Source organism: Poeciliopsis prolifica, unplaced genomic scaffold (assembly GCF_027474105.1).
Source record: "Poeciliopsis prolifica strain line A6 unplaced genomic scaffold, Auburn_PproV2 SCAFFOLD039, whole genome shotgun sequence".
NCBI lineage: Eukaryota > Metazoa > Chordata > Actinopteri > Cyprinodontiformes > Poeciliidae > Poeciliopsis > Poeciliopsis prolifica.
The window spans coordinates 2,820,632-2,833,633 of NW_026562414.1; the positions used below are offsets into that span (position 1 = coordinate 2,820,632).

At 36.9% G+C, this 13,002-nt stretch overlaps 1 protein-coding gene across 2 annotated transcripts in view; it reads right to left on the reverse strand.

The window, feature by feature from the left end:
• The window catches only part of sipa1l1 (signal-induced proliferation-associated 1 like 1), a 69,237-nt gene extending 67,019 nt beyond the window's left edge, over window positions 1-2,218 (reverse strand). For both annotated transcript variants that reach the window (XM_055054547.1, XM_055054546.1), the window contains exon 1: window positions 1,965-2,218. The gene's annotated coding sequence lies outside the window, so the exon portion shown is untranslated. The remainder of the gene's footprint in view (window positions 1-1,964) is intronic.
• Between the last annotated feature and the right edge of the window lie 10,784 nt (window positions 2,219-13,002).

Below are 13,002 nucleotides of genomic sequence, written 5' to 3' on the forward strand. Positions count from 1 at the left end.
GCAAGACTTGAGAAAAAGACACTGGCAGATAGAAAAAGGGAGGGAGGGATTGTAGGTGGTAGAGATGGAGGAAAGAGCAACAGAACTAAAACAGTAACCGCGTGGGAGGTCATAAACAGGTGAAACCCCATTACCAACCACTGTTAGTGATGCATTGCATGTGTGCAATAAAAGCTTCAGCTGCGGAATTGGCTTACTGAAAGGTCCTCTTTTTCTTTTTTTTATTTCCCCAAAGAAACATTTGTAAGATTCTCCACATGCACAGCCAAATACCTCGTCTTCTCCAGCACAAAATCGGAAGCATACGGCATCTGAAAGTAAACTCAAAGATTTGGCTTTCGAGAAATAACCAAGGTCCTGAGACATTAAAATGAGATCCTCTCCTGTGCTTAAAATAAAGAGCGCTTCAACCCTTCTAGAGGAAGGTTTCAGCCATCACCAGCAGCCTAATCAAGGAACATTAGCAGATAATTCAGATATTCTACATCACCAGGCCTTTAAATAATCCTTTAGCTGTCCATCAAAAGCCCTGATTCTTTTCGCTTTTCTGTTTTCCCACCTCCTCCTTTATTCGCCAGCTCCATGTGTGACAGAACATGCGCGCCTCCACCTACACAAGCAATTTCAGCAGCCTACTTAATATTGTAAATGCGACACAGCCCGCAGATCGGCTCAGTATTCACCGACTCTCGCCAGGCAGAGCTGATGGCATTAAATCTTTAACAGCTAATGTCTAAAAGTTTCTTGATTTCATGCAGAAAATTCTGCAATGCCATAAACCAAATGCATTCCAGGAGGAAAAAAGAAAAAAAAAGAAAGAAAGCATTGGCAATACTGCAGTTGTGATTTAAGTTGAAAATTATACCCTTTCCAGTTGCCCACAGAATAGAGATGTCATCTTTTTTGACATGCTCATTTAGGACTTGTCAAAAGAAGGAAGCGGAATGCCTTTGCTGTGCAAGCTGGCCCCCTGAAGGGCCAGAGCTGGTAGCCTGAGGGAAGACTCCACAGGTGGACAGGGCAATAATAACAAAAGAAAGAGCATCTGTGGGGGGTCCATTTACAAGGAACATTCCTGGCAGGATGCCATCAAAGCAGAGAAGAAGCAAACTTCTGCAAAATCCAGAACATTTGTAAATTACTGTTTGAAGAATACAGTTCATTTCTATCAAATAACTGCATCGTGAAAGCTTCCAATCAACCCTCTATTGTGGCATTTAGCGTAGCACTTTTCAAATCTGTCTAAACAGACCGCCATTTTGATTAATGATATAGGTCTTGACAGTGACCAACACTGAAACAAGTTGCTGCAATTTCCATGCAAATTGGTCACAGATTAAGCACGACTAATTACACTTTCCAGGATTTTATCTTGCAAGAACTCACGTTTGCGTCCCTATCAAAAGACTGCAACGCAGTTTAGCACCTTACAAGACTCTAGCAATTTCCCCTTGCAATAACCTGAGAGGCTTGATGTATACCTTTGCACGAGCATTGCTCAAAGTCCCAAATGAAAGAGACAATCAGCGAGATGGAGACAGACAGGAAACCCACGGCAGTGGTTGCGATTTGCCGCCGCAAATTGCTCTGCAGTCACGGAATGACTTAAACAAACAATTACCATTATCCTTATCCGTTTTGCACCATTTCCTGTCTTTTTGGGAGCAGTGGTGAATCGTCTTCATTTTCAGAAGTGGTGTGCGACAGGGTGATGGACCTGGACGGGGACCGAAAGCTTCTCCCCGCATAAAGGGCGCAGTAAATCAGAGAAATTAAGCTAATTGATTCAGACCTTAGCTAACATGCACGACCACAGGCACGCGGAGTTACCTGACCGTTAGCTCAACTTTTCTGTTTAGTTTTATCCTCCAATTGCCAGCTTAAATCGGTACATGGACCGGTTCTACATACACAGAAACGCTGACAACATAGCGTTTGTGTGTCAACGTGAAAGGTACACTTACCTTTTATTCATCTCCACCTTGTCTGCCTCCTTAGGAAGAAACGGGGTGGGGGGACGCCGCTCTCGCTGCTCAATAACGGGAATAAATAAACCGCGTCTGTAATGTCTGGTGTGTTTAACAGAAGAGCAGAAATCCTGAGGGAATTCTGCAGCTCTTTATCTACGGTTCCGTGCGCTTCCCCAACCGCCTCGGTTTGTTCAAATCAGAAGTTCATCCAAAGTTGCAGCGGTTCGCTCCGCCTCGACACGACTATGAGGTCACCGCCTCTCCCCCCTGACGTAGTCTCGCGATACGCGTCAACGGCTTCGTGTTTCTCATCGAAGGGCACCGTGTGCTCTCGCGATATGATGGTGAATGGACAAACCGCTGGGTAAAAGATGGGATAGAAGACCGTTGCTCTAGCAACAGATTCGGATGCAGCTCTGAGCTGGTTTGAGGGCTGATCAGAAAACGCCTTGTGTACAGAGAGAGGGTCAAAACTTGTTAAATACGGAAAAATAAAAAACATGTTACTTAAATGGCAAATAAAATAGTAGATGCAAATTAGCACAATGTTTTAAAACATTGTTGCTTTTTGTGCAATTAGACTAATGATACACAATAGGTTGCAAAACCTTCATGGATAGAAGGTTTTGGAGTTAAACATAAAAATTTCTACATGAATTGTTTATGTTCTCCCTTTGCATGCATTGGTGCTCTGCAGGTACTCTGGCTTCCTTCCACAATCCTAAAATATGATTTACAAATTAATTGCTATCTCTGATTGGATGGAAGCTGTTGGGGGTTGTTTTTGTTTGTTTGTTTCTTCTTTTGTGGAACTATGCTGAAAAGCAATTAATTGTGAATTGTGAATCTTATCCATAGCTTACCCAACATGGTTAATATTTTCAAGTCTTCCAGTAATTATCTTGTATCATTTAATTTACTCAGCAATTAAAGAAAAACTACATTTAAAACCAACAAAATACATCATATAAACTCTATGTTAGTCATCATAAACTCCTACAATTGAACACTGTTCAATATCTCGGTCATGTGTATATTGTGTGGCTACAATGATGCTATTTTCACTCACAAAAATAGCAAAACAAAGAATGGATCTGATCATTACATTTGTATATGTCTTATTCTCCTACGAATAAGTTTGGTCTAGAAAAAAAGTACACCTAGTTTTCTATTTGGTGTCAAACTTAATCATATGTATTGGATTTTTCTTCTGAAATCAGCTACTTAGTGATCGGATCTGAGAACCACAATAATAACTTCAGCACATTCATCATCCAGAAACCCTGCAAACATATATAAGTTTTTCTCTGCATGATTTGTTGGCAGTGAAAAGAAAACTATTGAGATCACTATTGTTTAACAATGCAGTTGAATCACTTTTTCAATGCCATTTCTGACAAAATTATTTGTTTCTCAACTTGAATACTCCAAACGAGGAAAAATTAAGAGCTTTGTTTTGAACAATAGGATGAATGCAGAGTAAAATATGAGCATGCTCATGCACATATAATCTCATAGACAAAACATGGCACAGAAAAAAGGCACTCAAGGTTTTTCTTTTATTTGGGATTTAAAGTCAGTAAAATGAATCTAAACAGTGGTGCTAATTGAAATAAGAAGTTATCTGTTTGCATTAAATGTTAAATATAATTAATAGCAGATGCTTTCATGCATTCTGTACAGTTTCTCACTGTCCAACATAAAATCAGAGGAAACACTTGCTGTTTACAGTCAGCTAGGATTATTAAGATTTATTCAGTCCTGTCAGTCAATATTATATATTATGTAGAACTTCCTTTTGGTGCAGTTTCATATGGAATGGCTTGTGGCTTTTTGGGTATTACTCCATCAGCAATGCACATCCAGAGACTGATGTCTTTTTTAACCTTTCTCAGTTTGTAAAATAGCTCAAGCTCAGTCAGATTAGATTATGGATATCTATAAATAGCTATTTTCAACTCTCTCAAAGATTTTATCAAAATTTTCATCAAAATCCTTTCAGATCTCTTATGAAGAAAATTATCCCCATGGTAAAATGCTGCCTCTATTATGATTTGTCAAAGAAATTTGCTTTATTTTGATCATAGTAACATTCAAATGCATTCCAGACTTTTCATACTTTTATTTGCTGAATAGTTTGGAAATCCGGCATCTTTTTCTGCCCTTCCCTTGTGTTATTCTCTGTGTCATGCAAAACCTCAGCTATTTATATTAAATTCTCTGGTTATTTAAAAATCTTCAAGGTTTATGAATGCATTTGCAAGACACTGCATGTTATTTTGTATACTATCAATTTGCACTAAATAACAACACATTATAAATGCGTTCAAAGGGATTGACTAAGTCTTTAAACCACACATGCCCTTTACAAATCCTACCTGCTTGCTTTCCTCACATGCATTAATTATGGAATCATACATTTTTAATTAGATAAGAGAAAGAACATTGGGATAATTAAAGCTGCTCAGCAGGTACCCACGTGAAGAGTGGGCGAATATTATGAGGCTCATGGGAATTCATCTCTCGTTCTCGCTCACACATTCCCACTGCTGAATAGATCTGCACTGTCTGCTTTCTTAGGATTCAGGCTGGTATTTCTTTTCAGAGTATAATATTTTGCTTGCAGTGACAATACTTCATATTTTCTTCAATCATACCACCAATCTCTGATTTCCACTTGCCATCAAGCCATCCATTATTCTGAAATGTCATTCAGGATTGCATAACAATCTAATAAACATAACCAAAAAAAATAAATAAATAAAAACAGATTACTGTCATTAAAACCAGTCCTGTAGCTATATGAGTCCTGACGCTACCCCAGTCTGTCATGTGGCAGATATTTGTGTGGGCGGTTTGTATTGTTCTCTGGAGATTCCCCCCACCCACTGTGGATTAGCTTTAGGAGTCTAATTGGGTTAGCCACATAATGTAATTCAGTTTAGATTAAAGAATTACAGAGACATATTACCAGCAACTACTGAAAGAAACATTTCACTCTTCTTTATGCCAGTAAACTGGAAAGATATTTGATATTTCCTGATATTTCATAAGCATAAATGAAACTTTGGAAACTTTGTTTGGGAGGCATAAAATGAAATATATGAGCTTCAACTCATTTCAAAGTGGTTTTATAGTGCTGAAGAGATTTCAAAACAGATCTCCATCTCTGTTTATCCTTTACTATTTATCCCAAAAGACCAATATGTGTGTGTTAGCCAATGAAATTGAAGAAAACTCAGACAGTACACTGTTGACATTTACAGAAAAGTCCAACCATAATGAAGAAAAGCTCCATCACTTCTTTAGTGCAAAGGCGTTATCTGTGGTTCTGCATAAACATAGAATGACTGGCATTTAGTTTGACAACGAGAACTGGGGCGAAGTTCCTGCCAAAACTCTGGAATGTCCCAATTCTATGCTAATGCCATGTAACTCTCGTGTAATTAAATGTGCTTTCATTGGAAGCATTGTCTTTGTCTTCAGCAGAAGATACAATACACATTGTATTTGTCTTTAGCAGAAGACAAATACAATGTGATTTATTAGACTAAAAAGAAAGGTTTTTATGCTTTTCAGTTAGTTTTAATTATGAAACCCATTATAAATTATAAAAACCGATATGAACTACAAAGCCAAAGTTCATCATGCAGCATTTTTGTCTTTTTTTGTAGTCTTATAATGAACCTCTCTCTATGTTCAAAATTAAAATATTTTTATTTTTATGTGGACAGAAATGTATTTTTAAAAAATCAGGAGCACCATTTATACTGAACTGATTCTACACAAATCTCAGTAGCAATGTTGATGTTGTAGTCCTCTGCACTCATGGTTTTAATGAGTGAGTGCATGTGATTAAAGGAAATCTGTTGTGCTTATTTGACTGTTTTGTGAGAATGTGATTAACAGACTTTAGGATATGCAAAATATTCAATTGATTTAATAATTGGTGTGCATTATGAACACAATGATGTCTGGTATGTTTCTATTTTGATGAATGATTCTGTGTTTTTCTATCAGATGGTGTATTTTTTGTTTTCCTTTTTGCTGCTATGTTTTATTTAATTTTCTCCGATTTTGTTTTTTGTGCTTTGTTATCATAGAATCTTCTGAGGAAAAGTGACTAAGGATATTTTCTTATATTTTGCAGCTCAGTTTGTTATCTTTTGGCTAAATTCTTCCAGCACAGGCTCTCCATATCTAATTATGACAATGTGCGGCAGCTTGACATTGCAATGTCAGAGTTACAAGAAGATGTCAACTGGTAAAGCTAGACACACCTACACATAGCAGTGGTAAGCCAGAGAGGGAGAGGGGACTTTTCAGTCATCTGGAAGCAGATGACTGAAAAGAATGAGCCCCATTCACACAATTCCACTCAAACGGCGCTCCTGCACTAATAGAGATTGACACGACGAACGGCGACAAGTTGTGTGCACACACACTGGTTCTTTTGTCTGTTTTTCAAAGGGGCGTAATGCAGACAGTGTGCTTTTAAAATAGTCTAAATTTGACGCGCTTGTTTCTCAAAAGTGGAGACCACTGTGCCTCGATTGGAGTGTGTGAGCAATTAGTGCTTTGTTGCAATTGTCATTGTGGGAGTAAACTAATGACGTGTTGGATGAGTGAAGGATGTTTCTTCAGTTCATGTTGTATTGTTCAGCGATACGTAAAATAAGAGAACAAACATTTATAGATGGTTTTACAACTCTTTACAACTTCTATTTTTTTAAGCTTTGGGTTTCTATGTTCAACTTAGCAAAGAGAAAAATCTGCAGAAGACTTTAAATGATTTGACTTTTCAGCTCCAGGCCAGCAGGGGGACCTAAACAGAAAAAGTTCACAAACGCACAAAAAGGAAACATCTTTGCTATTTGAAAATTAGGTTATGTCACAATTAGTGCTATTGTAAGGGAATGTTTTAGTAATCAAGTACTCAATCGATTACTTTTTACAAATAATTGAGTATCCTCTCTCTCTCTTTCTCTCTCTCTAGATAAACCAGATATTCAAAAATAAATACTTCTTAAAGAACATTTCAGACATTTTTCCTATGCACAGTAAATATTTCAGATCTTCTTGAATGAAAGTTGACCCATTTCTATTGGAATGGATCTGACATCAGATCAGAGTTAAAGCTCAACCAGACAGTCAACACATCATTTTTATACCAAGGACAGAGAATTATAAACACATGAGAGAAAATCTGGCTCCTTGCAGCTGCATAAAACATCTCTGGCACAGCTAACCTTGACCATGTAGCTTAGACAGGATGGCATGGTGAAAGTTCATCAGCATTAAATAATAATACAGCATGACCATTCAATTTAAAAAAAAAAATCATACAATATTATCCTGTAATAAAATTTTCCATCATCATAAACTCATCTGGAAATCTAAAATTAAATTCTCAAAAGGTTTTTAGATGTCCATAATTCTATCCGACATGTATTTTATTTTTAGTATCATAATAATAATAATAATGTAATAATTCATAGATTTCCTCATTTCATAAATGATTAGTTGAATGCATGTAAGCTCTAATCTTCTTGGTTTTTCTCTAAAGTTTTCCTGTTAGCTTGTTTTTGTGGCAACAGCAACCTTCAAAAGTCACTTTCTGTGGTAATTTTTGTCATTTTTATGCAAGTATCAGTACGTTTGTCACTCTGACAAACGCATTGCCTCTGAAGAAGACATTTTTATATCCACATCTTGTTGTCTGCATGCTACAAAGAGACTGGGGATTACCACACAGGCTCTTTGTCAAACATCGTGCAGCACAAGCCCACCTTTACTTTGTACAACACACAAACTAGCAGAAATCTCTTTTAACATATGTTTGGAAAAGCAAAGGTATTGTCTGAAGTTCAAAATACCTCCTGATTGGTGCTGTTTGCACATATACATCGGCTCACAAAGAGCGCTGGAGCAGGTTGACTCACGTTGGTGTGAAAACACAGAGCATAGGTGGGAGGATGACATCACAAAACCCTGCAGAAGAACAAGTGCCTTGGAGTTGGACCCTTTTCAAACACGCACATAAGGGGACTCTCACACACACGCACACACACACAAACGCCTATACATGTATAAGTACACACAGTCCTCTTCTGGAGCCTCTCAATCACACTAGCCACCCCCGCTGTGTGTGCATGCACAGCACACACAAACAGAACATTTCCTCACCAGAAATAACACTGATTGTCCTGAGGAGACATTTTTGATTTCCAGCTTCGCATGGGGGCAACGTGGGCAGAAGCAGGCTGGTGGTTGGCCAGGACGTGGATGTGCTCTGATAGGATTTGGGGGTTGAGGTTGGAAAAAATAGATATTAACAGGAGAAAATGTACCATTCATCTCCCATTTTCATGGAGCACCAGTACTGTGTGGTGCTCCTGCATCCACTTGCATTCAGTTTGCTCAGTTTATGCTCTATGGGTCAGCTCCGGTGTTTATGATGCAAGCACTTTGTTTGTGGGGGAAAAAAAGAAATGCCATCACATATTCAGAAGTAAAATGCGGGAACACTCCCTTTTGTTTATGCTTCTAACAGGATTAAAGAGAAGAAATGCGGATTAAAGCTTGATCTGTGACAAGTTGCTGATGCGGCACTTCAATCTGTGCATTTCATACAAGCTTTGTGTCTTCACTGACGCTGATTAAAAATATTTATGCAGGCTGAAAAAATGTACGTTTGAGTCATGCTGGTTGCTTTTCAGATCATGTGAAGCTTATCTGATATGATCAGTTGATGAATTTTGTTTCAGATTCACATTTTCTTTATTTATTTATGTAAGTGTATGTTTTACTGGATTGCCTTCTTTTAATAAGAGCAGATTGCAGTTTCCACAACAGAAGTATTGTCTACTCTTTAACAGGACCTGAATTAACACAGCTCAGCTAATTTATAATTTTACTGCACTTAACGTTGCTTTTGTTGCTTATAAAGTTAAGGTGAACGTTTATTTTAATCACATTTCAAGGGGAACATATAGCATCCTTCATCAAAACCGACAGAACAAAATATACAAAGACAATTAAAATAAAAATATATATATTTTTGAGCTTTTCTACTCATAACAGAGCATTGCAGTAAAAAAAATAAGACATTTTAAACCTAATAGGATCAGTTTGAGTCAGACCTTTCATTTTCACAAATCCAAGTTGCAATTATGCTGAAAATCAATCCACACATGCAAAAAGAGCATATTTAATAATATAAACATAGCACTGATGCGGAGTAGCAAGTCTGATTGGCTCCTGCTTATCTTAAGCGTTCAACTACTTTGAATAATTTTAATGAGAGACATCTAATCTGAACTGAACTCCCATGTAGCCAAAAAAGGAAGCTAATTTCTTTAAAACTGATCCTATTAACTGTTTGAAATAGTAAAATAACAGTCACAAACTGCCAAGCTGAATCCTTCTGAGTTTGTACATTCAGACTCAGATTTATATCCATAAAATAGATTGTTACATAACGTTTTTGGAGCCTGGGAAACAAAAGATAGAGATTAGGAACACACCTACTTTCTGGACTGAACTGTTTTTATCTTATTTTTAATGATTCATGCAAAAGGTTTTCCACTAAATTACATTGTGTCATTTCATTTTTAAGGAAATCTAATCAGAGAGGGATGTATGAATAGATTAGGTTGCATTTGAAACAATGCGATTCTTTGTCAGCTACTCACTGTGTGTGATTTTTGTTTATCTTCTGCCTTATGCTGCCATGAGTATTTCAAGATTACTATCTCTGACATTTCCACCGTCGCTGAGTTGTTTTTGATTTTGGTTCTGTAACAATTCTTCTCCTTTGCTTTCATCGCTATGTTGACCTCGTATCTGCGTTTGAGTTTCTTAACCTACTCACCAGTTGTGACTCTTGCTGAGCCTTTTTCGTACTGTAAGGACAGCCAAATGCAGTTGCTTTTCAACAAAACGAGACACTTTGAAAAGCACCAGGCAAGTACAGGTGGCATCAGAAAATGGAGGACAAATTGATTCAGTGTAAGATCTGGCTGCACAAAACAGCATCCGCCTACACCACTCCATCTGAATGTGTGATTTAGAGTCTATTTTCTCCTCACTGTGTCCATAAAGCTGCAGCTCAGTTAGGAATGAAGAAATTGATGAGGATGGGGAAGGTTGAGTGTTTAGGAGGGGGGGTCTTGTTCTGGTCTGGCATGATGCTCAGGAAGTTAATTAAAGCTGCTGAGCAGGTATTTCTGGATTAGGAGTGGGTGTGTTGAAAGGGTCTCTATTGGCCTTTTTCATGAAGTCATCATCTCATGAGCAACACTGACTGTGAGCGTTAATGTGTCTCTAACTGTGCTGGGCTCCATGGAATTTGCCTGATGTGCTTCTTGCTTTGTTGTGACTGACACTTTATTGGACTAGTCGCATTTACAAGCACAACATCTCATAAATATGCTGAAATTATGTCATGATGGACAGTACATAAAAAGCCTTATTCAGAACATAATTATACTTTCTCAATAAAATATAAAGAAATATTTCCTAATTTATAGGCATGCACAGTAATATTCAGTCAATCCATTAATTTTCTGTACAAAGCAGAACCTAATATAAATAGATGTTAATTTCATATGTGATTTCTGATTATATATTTTAGCAAATGTTGGCTTCAGAATATTTTGTCTTTGTTAAATAATGTTAAATCTTCTTTTGAGGAGTCAACTATAATTAGGTCTTTTTAAGAGTGTTGATGTTACAGCCTTACATTTCCAGGTATTTGTACTCGGCTGTCATCTTAATCAGAAATAAGCGGGTGATATGTCACGATATTTAGTGGGACTAATATTTAGTGAAAACAATGAAAACTGATGTTTTGTTTTTAGATAACTGAATGAGAGCATTCATGGATTCATTCCTTTTTGAAACAAATTTCTTCTGGATGCCACACGCTTGAGGAAATGTGATTTATTTCACAAAACTGCAAATTGAGACTCATTTGGTCATATTTTAAAATGTATCAATATTTATTGAAAAAACAGGGGACAAAATTGTAAAGTTAGCATTTTAATCAGGTGTTTTTTTAAAAAAATTCAGTGAAATTTATTGTGACGATGCATCAAAATTCACAATAGATGATAAAAGGTATAATAAGTGACTTTCAAATTATCGCAAATTACAAAACATATTCATCATTTTAGATCTGTGACACATCAGGGATTGCTCCATTAAAGAATCAAGCAGCATACAGATCTTCAAGCAATGTTAAAATATCAACATAATTCCTCTACTTCAGCATCACTGTGAAAGACATCATGGAAATGTGGATATCTGTGAGAATATTTGGGAGATTTTTTTGCCTTCCATCCTACTCCTCCCCACATAGATTCAGTTATATCACTCTAAAACATTCCCCCATTTCCTCTCTCACATATTCTCTCTATCTCTATCTCTCTCACACGCAGAGACACACCATATGGTTGAATGTCAGGCAGCTGCAAGACCTGAAGGAATGTGGTTGGGATGGTGTTGCAGAAAACGACGTGGCTGGTGATTATAATTGCTCGAAACGACAACAATGAGCTCCCCGTCTGCACGCATGCATGAGTAGAGCAGGATGTGTGCGTGGCTACGACGTGTCGCCGCGTGCATGCCGACTTGTCATCTTGTACGTGTGTCTGTGTGTCACTTAGTGTTGTGAGAGATTCTCAGCTGTCACATCTTTCCACCAGACAACAGTCCCCTTTGAATATTCATGGTTGTGGTGAAATTATCCCGAAAAACCTTAATGAGTTCACAACATTAACAGCTCAAATGAGGTGATGAACAAATGCATTGCAGCTTTTTTTCCTCCTCATATACTTAAGAAAATCCTGCCACTACACAGTAAGAATTAATGTTGCATAATTTTTTTTATTAAGAATATTCTCTGCATGTTTTCTTGCATTTCATCAGCAACTTTTTGAGAACAATAATGAGAACTTAATGACGGTAACATACAGAGTAGCTAATTCTGCTGCGTAAACTCTGATATGTCTGTTAAAATTCAGGTTATGTCATGTTTTCAGTTCTTACAATGGAACCAGCCATTGACAAAGAAGAGAAAGAGGTAATGGGATGAATCTGACACCTAGTGGTTAAATTAAGGCATGACAGAAAAATCCAAAATAACTTGGTAGTATTCAGATACAATTCAGGGAAGTTAAACTTAAAATAATCCCAAGATGGAGTCTGAGAAGGACAAAACACTGAACTCTTTTGAATTTTCTAAACATTTAATTAATTTTTTGACTAAGTGACCGGTTAAGAAAAGACACAAATAGCCTTGCTTTCAATAGAAAACACAAACAAATTTTCAGTAGGTGCAGAAAATGATCTGTAAGTTTTCTACGTCAATCTTTACGTTGAAAAGATACCTTGTAATTGGCTGTAAACAACCAATGCCTTTCAGGAAATGACATGCAAGTTTAGCAATGCAGTTTAAAACATCTGGTTTTGGGGTATAAAGGTATACCTTGTGGATTTGATGAAATTGTCTTTCAATTTAAAGATGCAATATGTAACTGTTGGTCTTGAAAAATACCATGTAGCTTCCAGCAAGTAGCCTGTAGGTTTTAAAAAAAAGTAATCCATAAATAAATTCAGGACATTAATCTGGAAAGCAAGCACTAAAATTTATGGAAGTAATAAGATATTTCCAGAAAGCAAAGTTTGAATTTGCATGGGTAATCCGTGATTTCTATTCAGTAAGCTGTATGTGCTCCCTACTAATACCTATATGCTTAAAATTATTTTATAAATGCATTCTATAATCTATTGAAATAACTAAATATCTATTGAAATAAAGAAAATACATGGCGACATAGATATCCTTAAGAAGGTTCTGTACATTTAAATGAAAAAACACCTGCAAATGAAAATGACTGACAGTTTTTAATTTTTTTATGTGTTAGTGTCTCTCTTTGCACCATTACTGCTGTGTTTTCTCTGCTAAGCTGGACAGGAGCTGAAATGCTTTAATCTAAACGTTACAGAGAAAGACACCACAAACACAGTC